Below are 14,231 nucleotides of genomic sequence, written 5' to 3' on the forward strand. Positions count from 1 at the left end.
ATTGGTTTGGAGAGGTCCACTTCCTGTATATTAATCATTATTGGTTTGGAGAGGTCCACTTCCTGTACATTAATCATGATTGGTTTGGAGAGGTCCACTTCCCTTACATGACTCATTATTGGTTTGGAGAGGTCCACTTCTGGTATATTAATCATTATTGATTTGGAGAGGTCCACTTCCTGTATATGAATCATTATTGATTTGGAGAGGTCCACTTCCTGTATATGAATCATTATTGATTTGGAGAGGTCCACTTCCTGTATATGAATCATTATTGATTTGGAGAGGTCCACTTCCCTTACATTAATCATTATTGGTTTACACAAAAAGTATATATATATTTTTTTAGGGATTGATGTGTCATGAAAGAGCTAAAAACTCATCCCGGTGAGGGTCCACTCTCCAGTTTAACACTCTGTGTGTCTTTACTGTGGAACAGCATCCCGGTGAGGGTCCACTTTCCAGTTTAACACTCTGTGTGTCTTTACTGTGGAACAGCATCCCGGTGAGGGTCCACTCTCCAGTTGAACACTCTGTGTGTCTTGACAGTGGAACAGCATCCCGGTGAGGGTCCACTCTCCAGTTTAACACTCTGTGTGTCTTTACTGTGGAACAGCATCCCGGTGAGGGTCCACTTTCCAGTTTAACACTCTGTGTGTCTTTACTGTGGAACAGCATCCCGGTGAGGGTCCACTCTCCAGTTGAACACTCTGTGTGTCTTTACTGTGGAACAGCATCCCGGTGAGGGTCCACTCTCCAGTTGAACACTCTGTGTGTCTTTACTGTGGAACAGTATCCCGGTGAGGGTCCACTCTCCAGTTTAACACTCTGTGTGTCTTTACTGTGGAACAGCATCCCGGTGAGGGTGAGGGTCCACTCTCCAGTTGAACACTGTGTGTCTTTACTGTGGAACAGCATCCCGGTGAGGGTCCACTCTCCAGTTTAACACTCTGTGTGTCTTTACTGTGGAACAGCATCCCGGTGAGGGTCCACTCTCCAGTTGAACACTCTGTGTGTCTTGACAGTGGAACAGCATCCCGGTGAGGGTCCACTCTCCAGTTTAACACTCTGTGTGTCTTTACTGTGGAACAGCATCCCGGTGAGGGTGAGGGTCCACTCTCCAGTTGAACACTGTGTGTCTTTACTGTGGAACAGCATCCCGGTGAGGGTCCACTCTCCAGTTTAACACTCTGTGTGTCTTCACTGTGGAACAGCATCCCGGTGAGGGTCCACTCTCCAGTTTAACACTCTGTGTGTCTTTACTGTGGAGCAGCATCCCGGTGAGGGTGAGGGTCCACTCTCCAGTTGAACACTGTGTGTCTTTACTGTGGAACAGCATCCCGGTGAGGGTCCACTCTCCAGTTGAACACTCTGTGTGTCTTTACTGTGGAACAGCATCCCGGTGAGGGTCCACTCTCCAGTTTAACACTCTGTGTGTCTTTACTGTGGAACAGCATCCCGGTGAGGGTGAGGGTCCACTCTCCAGTTGAACACTGTGTGTCTTTACTGTGGAACAGCATCCCGGTGAGGGTCCACTCTCCAGTTTAACACTCTGTGTGTCTTTACTGTGGAACAGCATCCCGGTGAGGGTCCACTCTCCAGTTGAACACTCTGTGTGTCTTTACTGTGGAACAGCATCCCGGTGAGGGTGAGGGTCCACTCTCCAGTTGAACACTGTGTGTCTTTACTGTGGAACAGCATCCCGGTGAGGGTCCACTCTCCAGTTTAACACTCTGTGTGTCTTTACTGTGGAACAGCATCCCGGTGAGGGTGAGGGTCCACTCTCCAGTTGAACACTGTGTGTCTTTACTGTGGAACAGCATCCCGGTGAGGGTCCACTCTCCAGTTGAACACTCTGTGTGTCTTTACTGTGGAACAGCATCCCGGTGAGGGTCCACTCTCCAGTTTAACACTCTGTGTGTCTTTACTGTGGAACAGCATCCCGGTGAGGGTGAGGGTCCACTCTCCAGTTGAACACTGTGTGTCTTTACTGTGGAACAGCATCCCGGTGAGGGTCCACTCTCCAGTTGAACACTCTGTGTGTCTTTACTGTGGAACAGCATCCCGGTGAGGGTGAGGGTCCACTCTCCAGTTGAACACTGTGTGTCTTTACTGTGGAACAGCATCCCGGTGAGGGTCCACTCTCCAGTTTAACACTCTGTGTGTCTTTACTGTGGAACAGCATCCCGGTGAGGGTCCACTCTCCAGTTGAACACTCTGTGTGTCTTGACAGTGGAACAGCATCCCGGTGAGGGTCCACTCTCCAGTTTAACACTCTGTGTGTCTTTACTGTGGAACAGCATCCCGGTGAGGGTGAGGGTCCACTCTCCAGTTGAACACTGTGTGTCTTTACTGTGGAACAGCATCCCGGTGAGGGTCCACTCTCCAGTTTAACACTCTGTGTGTCTTCACTGTGGAACAGCATCCCGGTGAGGGTCCACTCTCCAGTTTAACACTCTGTGTGTCTTTACTGTGGAGCAGCATCCCGGTGAGGGTGAGGGTCCACTCTCCAGTTGAACACTGTGTGTCTTTACTGTGGAACAGCATCCCGGTGAGGGTCCACTCTCCAGTTGAACACTCTGTGTGTCTTTACTGTGGAACAGCATCCCGGTGAGGGTCCACTCTCCAGTTTAACACTCTGTGTGTCTTTACTGTGGAACAGCATCCCGGTGAGGGTGAGGGTCCACTCTCCAGTTGAACACTGTGTGTCTTTACTGTGGAACAGCATCCCGGTGAGGGTCCACTCTCCAGTTTAACACTCTGTGTGTCTTTACTGTGGAACAGCATCCCGGTGAGGGTCCACTCTCCAGTTGAACACTCTGTGTGTCTTGACAGTGGAACAGCATCCCGGTGAGGGTCCACTCTCCAGTTTAACACTCTGTGTGTCTTTACTGTGGAACAGCATCCCGGTGAGGGTGAGGGTCCACTCTCCAGTTGAACACTGTGTGTCTTTACTGTGGAACAGCATCCCGGTGAGGGTCCACTCTCCAGTTGAACACTCTGTGTGTCTTTACTGTGGAACAGCATCCCGGTGAGGGTCCACTCTCCAGTTTAACACTCTGTGTGTCTTTACTGTGGAACAGCATCCCGGTGAGGGTGAGGGTCCACTCTCCAGTTGAACACTGTGTGTCTTTACTGTGGAACAGCATCCCGGTGAGGGTCCACTCTCCAGTTTAACACTCTGTGTGTCTTTACTGTGGAACAGCATCCCGGTGAGGGTCCACTCTCCAGTTTAACACTCTGTGTGTCTTTACTGTGGAACAGCATCCCGGTGAGGGTGAGGGTCCACTCTCCAGTTGAACACTGTGTGTCTTTACTGTGGAACAGCATCCCGGTGAGGGTCCACTCTCCAGTTGAACACTCTGTGTGTCTTTACTGTGGAACAGCATCCCGGTGAGGGTCCACTCTCCAGTTTAACACTCTGTGTGTCTTTACTGTGGAACAGCATCCCGGTGAGGGTGAGGGTCCACTCTCCAGTTGAACACTGTGTGTCTTTACTGTGGAACAGCATCCCGGTGAGGGTCCACTCTCCAGTTGAACACTCTGTGTGTCTTGACAGTGGAACAGCATCCCGGTGAGGGTCCACTCTCCAGTTTAACACTGTGTGTCTTTACTGTGGAACAGCATCCCGGTGAGGGTCCACTCTCCAGTTGAACACTCTGTGTGTCTTTACTGTGGAACAGCATCCCGGTGAGGGTCCACTCTCCAGTTGAACACTCTGTGTGTCTTGACAGTGGAACAGCATCCCGGTGAGGGTCCACTCTCCAGTTTAACACTCTGTGTGTCTTTACTGTGGAACAGCATCCCGGTGAGGGTGAGGGTCCACTCTCCAGTTGAACACTGTGTGTCTTTACTGTGGAACAGCATCCCGGTGAGGGTCCACTCTCCAGTTGAACACTCTGTGTGTCTTTACTGTGGAACAGCATCCCGGTGAGGGTCCACTCTCCAGTTGAACACTCTGTGTGTCTTGACAGTGGAACAGCATCCCGGTGAGGGTCCACTCTCCAGTTTAACACTCTGTGTGTCTTTACTGTGGAACAGCATCCCGGTGAGGGTGAGGGTCCACTCTCCAGTTGAACACTGTGTGTCTTTACTGTGGAACAGCATCCCGGTGAGGGTCCACTCTCCAGTTTAACACTCTGTGTGTCTTTACTGTGGAACAGCATCCCGGTGAGGGTCCACTCTCCAGTTTAACACTCTGTGTGTCTTTACTGTGGAGCAGCATCCCGGTGAGGGTGAGGGTCCACTCTCCAGTTGAACACTGTGTGTCTTTACTGTGGAACAGCATCCCGGTGAGGGTCCACTCTCCAGTTGAACACTCTGTGTGTCTTTACTGTGGAACAGCATCCCGGTGAGGGTCCACTCTCCAGTTTAACACTCTGTGTGTCTTTACTGTGGAACAGCATCCCGGTGAGGGTGAGGGTCCACTCTCCAGTTGAACACTGTGTGTCTTTACTGTGGAACAGCATCCCGGTGAGGGTCCACTCTCCAGTTTAACACTCTGTGTGTCTTTACTGTGGAACAGCATCCCGGTGAGGGTCCACTCTCCAGTTGAACACTCTGTGTGTCTTGACAGTGGAACAGCATCCCGGTGAGGGTCCACTCTCCAGTTTAACACTCTGTGTGTCTTTACTGTGGAACAGCATCCCGGTGAGGGTGAGGGTCCACTCTCCAGTTGAACACTGTGTGTCTTTACTGTGGAACAGCATCCCGGTGAGGGTCCACTCTCCAGTTGAACACTCTGTGTGTCTTTACTGTGGAACAGCATCCCGGTGAGGGTCCACTCTCCAGTTTAACACTCTGTGTGTCTTTACTGTGGAACAGCATCCCGGTGAGGGTGAGGGTCCACTCTCCAGTTGAACACTGTGTGTCTTTACTGTGGAACAGCATCCCGGTGAGGGTCCACTCTCCAGTTTAACACTCTGTGTGTCTTTACTGTGGAACAGCATCCCGGTGAGGGTCCACTCTCCAGTTTAACACTCTGTGTGTCTTTACTGTGGAACAGCATCCCGGTGAGGGTGAGGGTCCACTCTCCAGTTGAACACTGTGTGTCTTTACTGTGGAACAGCATCCCGGTGAGGGTCCACTCTCCAGTTTAACACTCTGTGTGTCTTTACTGTGGAACAGCATCCCGGTGAGGGTGAGGGTCCACTCTCCAGTTGAACACTGTGTGTCTTTACTGTGGAACAGCATCCCGGTGAGGGTCCACTCTCCAGTTGAACACTCTGTGTGTCTTGACAGTGGAACAGCATCCCGGTGAGGGTCCACTCTCCAGTTTAACACTCTGTGTGTCTTTACTGTGGAACAGCATCCCGGTGAGGGTGAGGGTCCACTCTCCAGTTGAACACTGTGTGTCTTTACTGTGGAACAGCATCCCGGTGAGGGTCCACTCTCCAGTTGAACACTCTGTGTGTCTTTACTGTGGAACAGCATCCCGGTGAGGGTCCACTCTCCAGTTGAACACTCTGTGTGTCTTTACTGTGGAACAGCATCCCGGTGAGGGTCCACTCTCCAGTTGAACACTCTGTGTGTCTTGACAGTGGAACAGCATCCCGGTGAGGGTCCACTCTCCAGTTTAACACTCTGTGTGTCTTTACTGTGGAACAGCATCCCGGTGAGGGTGAGGGTCCACTCTCCAGTTGAACACTCTGTGTGTCTTGACAGTGGAACAGCATCCCGGTGAGGGTCCACTCTCCAGTTTAACACTCTGTGTGTCTTTACTGTGGAACAGCATCCCGGTGAGGGTGAGGGTCCACTCTCCAGTTGAACACTGTGTGTCTTTACTGTGGAACAGCATCCCGGTGAGGGTCCACTCTCCAGTTGAACACTGTGTGTCTTTACTGTGGAACAGCATCCCGGTGAGGGTCCACTCTCCAGTTTAACACTCTGTGTGTCTTTACTGTGGAACAGCATCCCAGTGAGGGTCCACTCTCCAGTTGAACACTCTGTGTGTCTTTACTGTGGAACAGCATCCCGGTGAGGGTCCACTCTCCAGTTTAACACTCTGTGTGTCTTTACTGTGGAACAGCATCCCGGTGAGGGTGAGGGTCCACTCTCCAGTTGAACACTGTGTGTCTTTACTGTGGAACAGCATCCCGGTGAGGGTCCACTCTCCAGTTGAACACTCTGTGTGTCTTTACTGTGGAACAGCATCCCGGGACTGCCAACCTCTCTCCTCTTCTGTCAGCTCTGACAACACCGTTACCGTTTCTGTCTTGTCAGACCCATTCACAGCCTGTCACACACACACACACACGCACGCACGCACGCACGCGCACACACACATCACGCACGCACACGCTTACCCACACGCACACGCACACGCACACACACACACACACACACACACACACACACACACACACACACACACACACACACACACACACACACACACACACACACACACACACACACACACACACATCAAACTCACCACAAACGGACTCAGCGCTTTAGTATAGATAGAAAGACAACATATTGAATAAAATAACCTTTTTTATCCGGGTCCCTTTTGAACAAAAATAGATGTTGTTATCTGTAAGGCTGGATATCCTAGATAAATTAAGGTTTGAGGAAGTGAAAACACAAAACTGCCACAGTCCAGTTCTGTCTGGGAGAGTGAAGCTGCTGCTCTGCCTCCATTGTGTGGTCTCTGTTGTGTGGTCTCTGTTGAGTGGTCTCTGTTGAGTGGTCTCTGTTGTGTGGTCTCTGTTGTGTGGTCTCTGTTGTGTGGTCTCTGTTGTGTGGTCTCTGTTGTGTGGCCTCTGTTGAGTGGTCTCTGTTGTGTGGTCTCTGTTGTGTGGTCTCTGTTGTGTGGTCTCTGTTGTGTGGTCTCTGTTGTGTTGTCTCTGTTGTGTGGTCTCTGTTGTGTGGCCTCTGTTGAGTGGTCTCTGTTGAGTGGTCTCTGTTGTGTGGCCTCTGTTGCGTGGTCTCTGTTGAGTGGTCTCTGTTGTGTGGTCTCTTTTGAGTGGTCTCTGTTGCGTGGTCTCTGTTGTGTGGTCTCTGTTGTGTGGTCTCTGTTGTGTGGTCTCTGTTGAGTGGTCTCTGTTGTGTGGAGTCTGTTGTGTGATCTCTGTTGAGTGGTCTCTGTTGTGTGGAGTCTGTTGTGTGGTCTCTGTTGTGTGGTCTCTGTTGTGTGGTCTCTGTTGCGTAGTCTCTGTTGCGTGGTCTCTGTTGTGTGGTCTCTGTTGAGTGGTCTCTGTTGTGTGGTCTCTGTTGAGTTGTCTCTGTTGTGTGGTCTCTGTTGTGTGGTCTCTGTTGTGTGGTCTCTGTTGTGTGGTCTCTGTTGAGTGGTCTCTGTTGTGTCGTCTCTGTTGAGTGGTCTCTGTTGAGTAGTCTCTGTTGTGTCGTCTCTGTTGAGTGGTCTCTGTTGAGTCGTCCATGTTGTGTGGTCTCTGTTGAGTTGTCTCTGTTGTGTAGTCTCTGTTGAGTGGTCCCTGTTGTGTGGTCGCTGTCCTCTTCTCCCACCTCCCCTCCCCGTATAGAGCCTGATTAAACAGCATGATTAGTACACAGGTGCACCTTGTGCTGGGGGGGGGGACAATAAAAGGCCACACTAAAAGGTGCAGTTTTGTTACACAACACAATGCCACAGATGTCTCAAATTTGGAAGGCAATTGGCATGCTGTATCTGTGGACCAACAGATGCATATCGGTGTTCCCAGTCATGTAGTGTATCTGTGACCAACAGATGCATATCGGTATTCCCAGTCATGTGAAACCCATCAATTAGGAACCAATAATGAATTTATTTAAATTGACTGATTTGCATTTTATATTTCTGTTCAGTATTTTTAACACATCTTGCCGTGAGGTCTGAGAGAAAACGTTGCTGTTTCAGAGCTCAGGGATTCTAGAAAGACGGGACAATCTGACCTTGTTTTTATATTTTATATTATTATATTAGTATCAGCTGGTGACCAACTCGTTCAATTAACACCGACACAACCAGGTGAGTGGAGTTCTTTTACGAATTAATGACCCTAATTAATAAATCAAGAACAAGGGAAGAGTGAACACCTGCAGACACAGCGGCCCTTTGACACCTGTGACGTAAAAGGAACAAGAACAGCCTATTATTATTATAATATATAATTAAACTTCTTTTCATAAAAATAAGTTTATTTGTCCAACAAGCGTTTGAAGATCTTGATTGTTTAATTCTAACATTAGATTATTTAACTGTGTAAAACAAACTCATTAAAGGCTCCAGGACTCATTTCTTTAGCATTATGACATGTTGTTCTAGAATCTAGATTCTAGTGTTGTCTAACACCAGGTGTTGTATAATAACCAGACAGTGTGTTGTCTAACACCAGGTGTTGTATAATAACCAGACAGTGTGTTGTCTAACACCAGGTGTTGTATAATAACCAGACAGTGTGTTGTCTAACACCAGGTGTTGTATAATAACCAGACAGTGTGTTGTCTAACACCAGGTGTTGTATAATAACCAGACAGTGTGTTGTCTAACACCAGGTGTTGTATAATAACCAGACAGTGTGTTGTATAACACCAGGTGTTGTATAATAACCAGACAGTGTGTTGTATAACACCAGGTGTTGTATAATAACCAGACAGTGTGTTGTATAATAACCAGACAGTGTGTTGTCTAACACCAGGTGTTGTATAATAACCAGACAGTGTGTTGTCTAACACCAGGTGTTGTATAATAACCAGACAGTGTGTTGTATAATAACCAGACAGTGTGTTGTCTAACACCAGGTGTTGTATAATAACCAGACAGTGTGTTGTCTAACACCAGGTGTTGTATAATAACCAGACAGTGTGTTGTCAAACACCAGGTGTTGTATAATAACCAGACAGTGTGTTGTATAATAACCAGACAGTGTGTTGTATAATAACCAGACAGTGTGTTGTATAATAACCAGACAGTGTGTTGTCAAACACCAGGTGTTGTATAATAACCAGACAGCGTGTTGTCAAACACCAGGTGTTGTATAATAACCAGACAGTGTGTTGTATAATAACCAGACAGTGTGTTGTATAATAACCAGACAGTGTGTTGTCAAACACCAGGTGTTGTATAATAACCAGACAGTGTGTTGTATAATAACCAGACAGTGTGTTGTATAATAACCAGACAGTGTGTTGTCAAACACCAGGTGTTGTATAATAACCAGACAGTGTGTTGTATAATAACCAGACAGTGTGTTGTCAAACACCAGGTGTTGTATAATAACCAGACAGTGTGTTGTATAATAACCAGACAGTGTGTTGTCAAACACCAGGTGTTGTATAATAACCAGACAGTGTGTTGTATAATAACCAGACAGTGTGTTGTATAATAACCAGACAGTGTGTTGTCAAACACCAGGTGTTGTATAATAACCAGACAGCGTGTTGTCAAACACCAGGTGTTGTATAATAACCAGACAGTGTGTTGTATAATAACCAGACAGTGTGTTGTATAATAACCAGACAGTGTGTTGTCAAACACCAGGTGTTGTATAATAACCAGACAGTGTGTTGTCAAACACCAGGTGTTGTATAATAACCAGACAGTGTGTTGTATAATAACCAGACAGCGTGTTGTCAAACACCAGGTGTTGTATAATAACCAGACAGTGTGTTGTATAATAACCAGACAGTGTGTTGTCAAACACCAGGTGTTGTATAATAACCAGACAGTGTGTTGTCAAACACCAGGTGTTGTATAATAACCAGACAGTGTGTTGTATAATAACCAGACAGTGTGTTGTATAACACCAGGTGTTGTATAATAACCAGACAGTGTGTTGTATAATAACCAGACAGTGTGTTGTCAAACACCAGGTGTTGTATAATAACCAGACAGTGTGTTGTATAATAACCAGACAGTGTGTTGTATAATAACCAGACAGTGTGTTGTATAATAACCAGACAGTGTGTTGTCAAACACCAGGTGTTGTATAATAACCAGACAGTGTGTTGTATAATAACCAGACAGCGTGTTGTCAAACACCAGGTGTTGTATAATAACCAGACAGTGTGTTGTCAAACACCAGGTGTTGTATAATAACCAGACAGTGTGTTGTATAATAACCAGACAGTGTGTTGTCAAACACCAGGTGTTTAATAATAACAAGAGAATGTCTCAAGTCACATGACATGACAGTCACAGGGCATGCAACACGTGACCTTAGAATGACCTCCGTCCCCTTCACGCCCTCCCCGCCCGTTCATCTCCTGTTGTTGTTTGTGTTTCCATGTTGCATAGTTTAGTTTTGTTTTGGTTCCATTTCTCCTGTTGGGTTTTTCTTCCACTCCTTTAGCCAGATGCACCCTGGGAAATCCCAGGGGATTTGATGAAGCAGGCAGCTCAATACTACTTGCGGGTGACAGAGACTAGTGCCGGGCGCGCTATTGGTTACAGAGGGACGGGGTGAAGAGTCGCCCACATTGTAACCACACCCTAAATTAGGAAAAGGGGGCGGGGTTAAAAAACTAGAGCACCAATAGAACACAGTTATCTGAATGGAAGACTGGTATAAACCAGTATAAACCAGATAAAGTGAGTCTGAAATGTGTTTAATTTTTATTTTAACCTTTATTTAACTAGTCAGTTTAAGAACAAATTCTTATTTGCAATGATTGCCTACCGGGAAACAGTGGGTTAACTGTTAACCTTGTCAGCTCGGGGATTTGATCCAGCAACCTTTCGGTTACTAGTCCAACGCTCTAACCACTAGGCTACCTGCCGCCCCACTAAATGGCCCCCTGTAGTGCACTATTTTAGACCAGAGGTATATGGGGGGGGGGGGGGGGGGTGACCACTGATATATACAGGTACAGTACACCGACAGGCCACATACATCAGTAGATATACACAGTATAATAGAGATATAGGTACTAGTTAGTTGTGCAGTGACGTCAAACCCACCCAGACCCTCAGTAGTTACGTAAAGTGTTACCATGGTTAACAACCGTCAAGAGAGAGAGAGAGAGAGAGGAAGAGGGACAGAGAGAGAGAGAGAGAGGGGAAGAGGGACAGAGAGAGTTCGGCACTGCAGCAGTCTACAGATCAGATCTCACTGTCAGACAGTTTTTTTTGCATCAAGTTTGGAAGACCAGACGTGTTCTAAAGACTGGGACACCATGAGTTCTAATCTAGAACACTAAGACGTGAGTTCTAGAAAACTGGAGCATGAGTTCTGGAACACTAAGATATGAGTTCTGGAACACTAAGATATGAGTTCTGGAACACTAAGACATGAGTTCTAAGAACCCTGGGGCATGACTTCTAGAACACTAAGACATGATTTCTGGAACAATAAGATATGAGTTCTAGAACATTGGAGCATGAGTTCTAGAACACTAAGATATGAGTTCTGGAACACTAAGACATGAGTTCTAGAACCCTGGGGCATGACTTCTAGAACACTAAGACATGATTTCTGGAACACTAAGACATGAGTTCTAGAACACTGGAGCATGAGTTCTGGAACACTAAGATATGAGTTCTAGAACACTGGAGCATGAGTTCTGGAACACTAAGATATGAGTTCTAGAACACTGGGGCATGAGTTCTAGAACACTAAGACATAAGTTCTGGAACAATAAGATATGAGTTCTAGAACACTGGAGCATGAGTTCTGGAACACTAAGATATGGGTTCTAGAACACTGGAGCATGAGTTCTGGAACACTAAGATATGAGTTCTAGAACACCGGGATGTAAACTCTTAAGACCAAGGTGTCACACGCGTTTGCTCATACATTTTATGGAATGGTCATGACGTCACGTCACTGGCTGAAGAAGAGAACACGTAAACAAACGCAAGTAATAGATCAAGTCCTGAATGGCACCCTACTGCCTATATAGTGCACTGCTTTTAAACCAGAGCCATGTATTTAGAGTTGTTAGCGCCCCATTAACATTACATGGGGAATATTTAAACAATGCTCTCTAAATGAAGATCTAGAATGATGTATTTACATGACAATACAACATTCTATAACAGCCATGTTAGAGCTCCATTAACATGACAATAAAACATTCTATAACAGCCATGTTAGAGCTCCATTAACATGACAATACAACATTCTATAACAGCCATGTTAGATCCCCATTAACATGACAATACAACATTCTATAACAGCCATGTTAGAGCTCCATTAACATTACATGGGGAATATTTAAACAATGCTCTCTAAGTGAAGATCTAGAATGAGAACAATATTGAACATTCTAGAAGCTGATCTCTCTACATACATGTCTCTGCTTTTAGCCATCTCCCACGGTTACCACTACATAGCGAACAGGCCAGACAGTTCAGAGTCCAAACAGAGTAATGGAAGAACATTCTGGAAGAGAACCAGTGTCTCCTGGCTCCTCTTGGAACCTCTTCAGACCAGTTGGTTCCAGCTGGAGTTGGTTCTGTTTCTGTTGGGTTAAACCAAACCGCAGGAACAGAGGGGTGCCAGTGATGTTGGTACAGTCCATGTTGATGGGAGCTAGTGGGTGAAGGTGTGGCTGGTTGGGTTTCCGTTAGCTAGTTTGCTGTTGAATGGGGCTGTTCTGGTAATGGCATTGTGTATAATGCTATAAGATGTATATACAGTGTCAGTCAAAAGATAGGACACACCTACTCATTTAAGGGTTTTTCTTTATTTTTACTATTTTCTACATTGTATGGAAACATGTAGTAACCAAAAAAAGTGTTAAATACAAATATATTTTATATTTGAGATTCTTTATAGCAGCCACCCTCCCCCTTGATGACAGCTTTATAGCAGCCACCCTCCCCCTTGATGACAGCTTTATAGCAGCCACCCTCCCCCTTGATGACAGCTTTATAGCAGCCACCCTCCCCCTTGATGACAGCTTTATAGCAGCCACCCTCCCCCTTGATGACAGCTTTATAGCAGCCACCCTCCCCCTTGATGACAGCTTTATAGCAGCCACCCTCCCCCTTGATGACAGCTTTATAGCAGCCACCCTCCCCCTTGATGACAGCTTTATAACAGCCACCCTCCCCCTTGATGACAGCTTTATAGCAGCCACCCTCCCCCTTGATGACAGCTTTATAGCAGCCACCCTCCCCCTTGATGACAGCTTTATAGCAGCCACCCTCCCCCTTGATGACAGCTTTATAGCAGCCACCCTCCCCCTTGATGACAGCTTTATAGCAGCCACCCTCCCCCTTGATGACAGCTTTATAGCAGCCACCCTCCCCCTTGATGACAGCTTTATAGCAGCCACCCTCCCCCTTGATGACAGCTTTATAGCAGCCACCCTCCCCCTTGATGACAGCTTTATAGCAGCCACCCTCCCCCTTGATGACAGCTTTATAGCAGCCACCCTCCCCCTTGATGACAGCTTTATAGCAGCCACCCTCCCCCTTGATGACAGCTTTATAGCAGCCACCCTCCCCCTTGATGACAGCTTTATAGCAGCCACCCTCCCCCTTGATGACAGCTTTATAGCAGCCACCCTCCCCCTTGATGACAGCTTTATAGCAGCCACCCTCCCCCTTGATGACAGCTTTATAGCAGCCACCCTCCCCCTTGATGACAGCTTTATAGCAGCCACCCTCCCCCTTGATGACAGCTTTATAGCAGCCACCCTCCCCCTTGATGACAGCTTTATAGCAGCCACCCTCCCCCTTGATGACAGCTTTATAGCAGCCACCCTCCCCCTTGATGACAGCTTTATAGCAGCCACCCTCCCCCTTGATGACAGCTTTATAGCAGCCACTCTCCCCCTTGATGACAGCTTTATAGCAGCCACCCTCCCCCTTGATGACAGCTTTATAGCAGCCACCCTCCCCCTTGATGACAGCTTTATAGCAGCCACCCTCCCCCTTGATGACAGCTTTATAGCAGCCACCCTCCCTGCAGCAATTCGATCATGAAGGCCTGATTCACACAGTCTCCTCTGAACAGTTGGTGTTGAGATGTGTCTGTTATTTGAACTCTGTGAAGCATTTATTTGGGCTGCAATTTCTGAGGCTGCTAACTCTAAGGAACTTATCCTCTACAGTAGAGGTAACTCTGGGTCTTCCTTTCCTGTGGCGGTCCTCATGAGAGACAGTTTCAGTTTCATCATAGACCTTGATGGTTTTTGTTTTGCGACTGCACTTGAAGAAACTTTCAAAGTTCTTGACATTTTCTGCATTGACTGACCTTCATGTCTTAAAGTAATGATGGACTGTCATTTCTCTTTGCTTATTTGAGCTGTTCCTGACATAATATGGACTTGGTCTTTTACAAAATAGGGCTATACCT

The sequence above is a fragment of the Oncorhynchus kisutch genome, unplaced genomic scaffold, assembly GCF_002021735.2.
Source record: "Oncorhynchus kisutch isolate 150728-3 unplaced genomic scaffold, Okis_V2 scaffold4023, whole genome shotgun sequence".
NCBI lineage: Eukaryota > Metazoa > Chordata > Actinopteri > Salmoniformes > Salmonidae > Oncorhynchus > Oncorhynchus kisutch.